The sequence below is a fragment of the Molothrus ater genome, chromosome 3 (assembly GCF_012460135.2).
Source record: "Molothrus ater isolate BHLD 08-10-18 breed brown headed cowbird chromosome 3, BPBGC_Mater_1.1, whole genome shotgun sequence".
NCBI classification, from domain to species: Eukaryota; Metazoa; Chordata; class Aves; order Passeriformes; family Icteridae; genus Molothrus; species Molothrus ater.
In genome coordinates this window covers 27,862,925-27,870,281 of record NC_050480.2, presented here as the reverse complement: position 1 = coordinate 27,870,281, position 7,357 = coordinate 27,862,925, and positions in this window count along the sequence as shown.

Genomic DNA, 7,357 nt, shown 5'->3' with positions numbered 1-7,357 from the left:
GAGGATGTCATATTCAAGTTCAAAATGAAACATCAGTGGGGAGGAGATGGGTGAATCATGGCCTGCCAAGCTGGCACCAGACCAAGCTTCTCCTTACTCCTGGACTTCCTTTAGAAGTAATGTCTGCTCTGGTTTCCTGCTGGTCCCTGTCCCTTGGTTTTTTACTCTCTTTTTCACTTTTTTTTTTAACCCCTGTGTTCTCACATTTCTGTGGGGAAGGAGATGAGAGATGTTGGATTAAGTTATGAAGTGTATGGAAACTATTTGTGAAGTTATAGGGAATGCTGGAGGTATCAGTCACCAGAAGAGGGAATACATGGACATGCCTGTGTGAAATGAGCTCAGCTCTCAGGAATCCATACTGTAGGAAAGTTGACATGAAATCAGCGTTGGAGGGTTTGAGCTTTAGAGCAGGACCCAGCCTTAGGGTTCTCTGCAGGGTCAAGGATGTACACAGGGGTAAGGGAGAGTCTATGGGAAGCTTTTTCTAAATGCACTTGTCTTGGTATGGCTAAAGGAAAAAGCAGATATTCTGGGGGGGGGGCACGGCAACAACAAGCAAATATGCCAAAGGAGCATCATCTCTTAATGTCTGACTGCACTGGGCCTCGGCCATGGGGGAGTCCCCATTTGATCTCCTACTGCACACAAGCCTTCTCCAATGGGAGTGCTTCCAGGATCTCCTGCCTCTCCAAGGGCTTTCCCATTAGGCTGCTGCACAGAGGCATCCAGCCTCGACCCTGTCAGACCAGCTCCTTTGGCAGCGTTTACCTCCTCTGCCCCCTCCCAAAAAAGACGAACAGGAGGATGTGCTCTTGCTCCCTAAGCTCGTGTTTGCTGAGAGGGCCCTTCAGAAAGGCCTAATGCTGCTTGACTGCAAATCTGCTTGTGAGGCCCGGCCTCCAGCCTCACAGCAGTGACTGCCTCTGATCACCATTAGCTGTGGAATGTCCACAGCAGTTACTGTAACTGGGTTTTGAATGATGAAATTGCACAGCAGAGCAAACTCTTTTCCACCAGTCTTCTAGCTGTGGGAGGCCAAACTCTATCACCTTGACATGGAAATTATGTTTTTCCCAACATCCTCATCTTGGTTTAGATCACTTTACATAGGGAATTTCCCCTCCTTCTGAAACAGGCTCATCCTCCCTCTGCCCTGCAATGCCCTAACCCTGTGATGAGAGGGAGTGATCTGTATCTTACCACAGGGTAGGCAGAGTTGTACTAGAAGAGAGATCACCCATTTCTTTTGCAGGAAAGGTTGTGAGGGACATCTGCATGAAAAACTCTCCCATTAGGATCAGCATACATCCCAATGATGTCTTCAGTGCATAGAAGAATAAAAAGAAGCTCCCTGTTCTCGTTTGCCTTTCCCCTTCCCAGAATGTGAGACTCATCTCTGGAGTTCTCCTTGTGGTCATATTTCTTTCTGACCAAAGCACTGGCTCCTCTCTCCCAGCAGTATGTGTGGGTAGCTCGGTCTTCTTACATGGAGTGGAGATCCCACCTGGAACAGAGCTTTTGTGCCAAGAGAAAGCTGAGAGGAGTTGCCTGAATATATCATGCCAGAGGATCTCAAGTTGTCAGATGAAGGCTTTTGGTGATTTTTTTTTTCTTTTTTTCACTTTTACAATTTTATCTAGAACCTGGAGGAGCAGCTACAGGAACACTGCAGAAATTCTGCAGACAATGGAAAGAATAAGCACATGTTAAATCTGAAGAAAGCTTAATGGCAAGCAGAGCTGGAGTGGGAGTGTAGGGGAAAGGAGGGCATCCAGAATACTGGTTTGAAGTGATGTTTCCACTGCCATGTGGGAAGGATGTGACAGAGAAAAACGGTGACATGGTTACTGCATCAGATACCCCAAAGTGGAAAAAATGATGCATTAATAAAAAAACCAAACAAACCAAAGCACTACACTATATGGTCCTATTCTACTGATGGCTCTATGTCCTGAAATTTCATATCATCATACCAAGTGTTTTCTGCTCAGTCTCACATGGTACTAGAGAGGCCCCCATTCAGCAGTGCCTGGCCAGTGTCAGGACAATGAACAGTGCAGATGGATTTTCAGATGGGTGGAAGCTGCTGGCACCCTCTCACAGGGCTGAGGTTTAAATGAAAGGTTTTCATGTGTGTTCCAGTGTAGTGAGATCCAGTACACCTCAGGAAGATACTCCTTGGTGAAGACAGGACAAGGCTGGGGGGAAAGGCCAAGACAGCTGGGAATATTTGGCTATGAGAGAAGAAGGCTAAGGGAGGATCTTACCAAAGTGTGTCAATACCTGGTGGGGGTAGGGAGCAAAGGACATGCAATCATACTCTTCCCAGTAGTGCCAAGCCACAGGATGAGAGGCAATGGTCACAATTTGTAACAGAGGACATGAAAGTAACTTTTTCACTGTGAAAGTGGTCAAACAGTGGCACAGGTTGACCAGGGAAGTTTGTGGAGTCTCCATCGTTGGAGACATTCAAAACTAGACTGGACATGGCTCTCAGCAATCTGCTCTAACTGACCCTGCTTGAGCAGAAGGGTGGACTGAACACTCTCCTGTGATGCCTTCCAACCTCAACCATTCTGTGTTTCTGCTTTTCATTCCACATAGTCCTGAAGGAATATATTGTGAGCATATTTCTTTCCCCCTCACAGTGCTATCTCATCTGAACCCCAGAATTCCTCTGTACTAAATATCAGCCTTTTGATGCTGGCTGTGCAAGGTCAAACAGATAAAGACTAAGCTGGGAGGAGGCTATCATGGCAGACAAGAATGTAAACTGTTCAGCTTGTTGCAGTGTGAGTGTCAGATTTCCTTTTTAATTTTGCATGCTCCACTCCACAGACTAGCGTGGGGGAAGAGAGGGAGACAGGCCTTACATGGCTGTGATCTAGATCCTGCATCCCACAAATGACTCTCTGCAAGTCCACAGGTAGTGCCAGGAACTGTTGCCTATCTGCCTTTTGCAGGCTTTCCTACTGTTTTTCACCTCTCAGACAAAAGTAGTTTTTCAAGTTCCCTGGAAAGGTAAATAAGAATCTACAGCTGATGATCCTAGGTGAGCTTGTGGGTTAGGCACAATCCATTTATTGAGCAAAGAGTTCCCTCTGGCCCCCCACCCTGTTTCTGTAATCCTGGCGGGGCTCTCAGACTCGGGGAAATTCATCAGTGGCTCCTAATGATGACACACTCGTGCTGATGATTACTGATGTGAGCCACCACAGCAGGAGATGCTGAGTTTGGGCAAAGGGAGGAAATAGGTCAGTTCTTTTCCTTTGGGTAGCTCAAGCTATTCAAGCACTGGGTGCTCTAATTTACTAATTCCTGTTTGAGTTGCTTATATCATATTACTGCTCTGCAATGTACTTCATTTAGTTTTGAAACTTTTGTTCATGTTAATGAGGGCAGAGCAACAGACACCATCCTGTGGGCTTTAAAGGCCCACATGCCAGAGGCCCATGAATAATCTAGGGGAAAGGTGAGCTCACGAGCCCTTCAGGTCTAAGATTGCCCTATGGTCTAGGGAGGCACAGCCCTGCTCTGACCCCTCAAGGCCGGAGCTTTGGGCAGCCCATCAGGAGCAGCAGTGAGCAGCACCACAGCCTGTGCCTCGGGAACTGGCTGCCACTGCCTTTGTTCTAGGCTGATGCTGACTTGAAAGGCTGCAACCCTTCACTCCTCCTTGGCTGCTACAGGTCACGGGGGTGATGGGAGACCTTGGCTGCCTTTTGTAGCCTCGGATTGAGCAGCGAGTTTGTGAGCCACAAGGACTGAGATTAAATCTCTGCTCTGAGCAGTGTTCTGAGGCCATACTGGTATCTAATTACATTCTCCGCTCCTGGCAGCTGAGGAAATGAAGATCTGCCTGTGACACTGCCTGTGGTAAAAGGGAGGGAATAGGAAAGTACAGTGATGCCTTCAAAACATCAGCTTCAGGTGCTTCCCTTGACCTCGGGTGTCCTCTTCTGTCAGCACCTGCAGCTGGGATAGGTGCTCATCCTGGAGTGATGATCCTCCTCCCCCTGCTCTTGTTATCCTGGTGGAGTGAGGGGTTTGCTAGAACTGTATTCACCTGTGGCCAGGCTGTTCCCAGATAGGTACAAGGAGCAAGGTTGCCCTGCGGTGGCACAGAGCAGGAGCTGTACAGTGATGGTCTTGGCAACTCGAAGTCCTCCAAGATGCACCTGGCTGGAGGAGATCCCTGATTGCATAGGGCTGCCTGTCCTATAGGACTGAAGGAAGGACCTCCTGATAGTATGGCTGGCTGTCTTACAGGGTAGGTCTATCCCCCACTCCTGGTGACTGGTTCCAATTCTGGTTTTCTTTTGTCACATGGCTACAACTCTTATTTTTTTTTGTGCAGCTGTTGCCATTTCTTTGTTCACCAGGAGCAGTGGCAGCTCCAAGGGCACGTTTCTGGTGGCAGGGAGGGAGGCAGACTGTTTCTACTGTGGGGCTGTACAAAGGGCTAAATCCTGTGACCCAGTGCCATGGGGGAAGAAAGCCATTACTAATCCCTACCATATAGCGGCTCCGCCTGCCCAGCAGGATCAATGGCGCCATCTCAGCCCCATTATGTTGACTCTGAATCAGCAAGGAACGCCTAGCAGCCGGGAGGAGAGGGCTCCTCCCTGTGTGGGGTACTGTTGCCTGCCTACAACTCTGCCTACCCTGTGGGACAGTCAGGGCCTCCTTTCCTCCCCCCTCATTTTGGAAGAGGCAATGAGGTGCTCAGTGGTTGCTTATGGCCACAGGCTAGCCCCGAGCCCACAGGACGGGCAGGGCAGAGACCCTGCCAGGATCAGGTGTGCCAGGCTCTCCAGCCCCGGGAGCACGGGGCGAGCACGGCACCTGCGCACCCTCCCGGCTGAGGCCAACCAGTTCTGCTGGCCGGTGGAGGCAGGGCTGGGTCCTGGAGCCATTTCCAGGGAGCAGGGAAAAAGCAGGGGGCAGCTGCCTCTTCGTCCCCACATTCACACAAGGCTGGGACTCCAGCATTTGGGAAACGGTCGCCCTGTGCTGCTTGCGAAAACAAAGGGCGACCGCTTTTCAGACGATACCATTTAAGGAGTTCCCCAGCTTAGTGAACCTCGGCTGACCTCAGGGTATACCGAGTTTCCAGCTCAGCAGAGCAGCGTTTCTGTGGAAGGCACGCAGCCCAAAACTTCCCTCGCTGCATCTGGGGAAGGGGGGGCTGCCGGAGCATGGGCAGAGAATGACAGCGCACAGAAAAAAAGGTGATGTCGGTGACCGACTGTCGTGTGCAGCCAGACCCCTTCCTAGGAAGGATGTTGCAGTCCAACAGGATCAGCTTGAATGTGAAGCAGCTGCAACAGCTTTTGGCAGGCCCTGGGTCAGAGGAGGAGGGGAGGGTGCCAGGCCCACAGCGCCACTGGGTGCTGCGTGTTGGGGCGCAGGAGCAGCGCCCCAGCAATGCAATGTTTACAAAGGTGAAAAACATTAACAACGTGCAATATGCTCCTCCTGTTGTTTCAATAAGATCAAGGTGTGTACAGGAGAGCAAATGTGTGTATCTACATGCGCACACACACGCACTCGCTCGGGCTGGTGCGGGCTATCGCTCGGCGCAGGATTGTTCCAGCCAGGCTGCAGTCAATACTGACAAATACAGTATACGTCCCGTCTTGCCCACAGCAGTGAGGGAGCTGCGGCAGGCTCAGTGCTTTCCTCCCTCTTGTGAAAGACCTGGGGTGTTTTCAGCAGTGTGGGGAGCTCGGGTCCCGATCGCCTCGGGTCCCAACAGTGCGTGGTGCTGCTGCTGCACCAAGAGAAGTGGAGAGGAGCGACTCCCAGCCGGGCGCCTTCCTCACCGCCAGTTCACCCCTCTATGCTCTGCCCGCTCGGCGTGCTGCAGGAGACAGGGGTTCAGGGTAAGAAGACGAAAAAAAGAAGAAAAAAAAATAGCATGTGAGATCATATAATTAAAGATGGTATCAGAATGTCTAATTAGGATGACTGAGAGAACTTGGCTGGGAGACGCAGCCAAGAGCTGAGTTAGTGTGTTTGCCAGTCCAAAGCTCCTTAACAGTAATTAATCCTTAAATGTCCAATTGTTCAGAGTTCAAGGAAACACCTCCTACTACTGTACTTTGTGTTCCTGTTAAGCAAGGAGACACAGCAGGGCGTGTGCCCTTATTCTGTAAGAGCGACACGCCTAGGGGTGTTGTTAGGAACTAGACCGAAGGTTGAGTATAATTATTAACTACCTAAGAGTTCCCAGCATTGCACAATTACCCAAGCCGCCTTGCAGCTGTGCACTCGCCCTGTTTGGGTTTTTCATCGGTTTTTTTTTTTTTCCTTTCTTTTTAAAATAGAAATGCTGAGCTTCAGCAGTGATATGTACGAATCCTACTGAAGTGTCATCTGCTCCCTTTCCAGTGTCCATTGTGCCACTGAGTTGGGATGCAGTAGTGGAGGGGAATGAGGGCAGCACATATGCCTATATATACATACTGTATGGCAGTCTGTTTCAGCCCCTCGCTGAAACTCAATAGGCTTATTTACATCATTTGCAAATTTGACCCAGAGATTTTCCCTTTGTTTTGATGCTGTCAATGACTTTTGCATTAGCATAAAAGCCTTGGCTATTTACTCTGGGGTTTTTCATTCTGTTTGCATTTTTGAGGTGTGTTGTGTTGGGTTTTTTCCCTTTGCTAATATTAAGCGAGGGGAAAACCTGGAGGAAAGAGGTAGGTTTGACACGATAGGTGAACTGATCTGTTTGTCCTGCTACAGGGCTTCTGCTGTTGTCAGCCCCTGAGTGAGGCGGTCACTGGGATGGTTGAGAAGGGGTGCTGAGCTGTGGGCAGCTGGCTCTGGCCACAGCAGGCAGGTGGGTTTGAGGAGCACAGGGCACCGCTGTTTGGTGCCTTCAGGAAATCCCAACTCAGCAGCGGCATCACACCTCGCTGGCAGACAGGAGGGGAGATGTGTCATTTCCTCAGGTGCATCATCATCTTTTAAGTCGTGTTTCTGTGTTTTTATCCTCTCCCATCTTTTCTTAATTGAACCTTTCTGGTGGGCGTGGTGAGGGCCCAGCTGGGAGCCGGCCGGCCAAAGTCGCTTCTGGAGGGGATCATTAACTCGGGCGTCAGCCAAGGCCGTTTAGTGTTTATAAAATGCAGACAATTAAACACAGTCGCAGCCCTGCAATGCTATAATTGGAAAGCAGACTGGGACCATGTCCACCAAGGGGGACCGGCTCCCTGGCACCGAGGAGGGATGGGCGGGCAGGGCTGTGCTGTCCTGCCAGCCCAGCCAGACCCGGACAGGGCCGCTCCGTGCAAACGCCCAGCCGGGAGGGCCCCGGCCCTGCCGGGCCTGCGTGCTGTGGATGTGA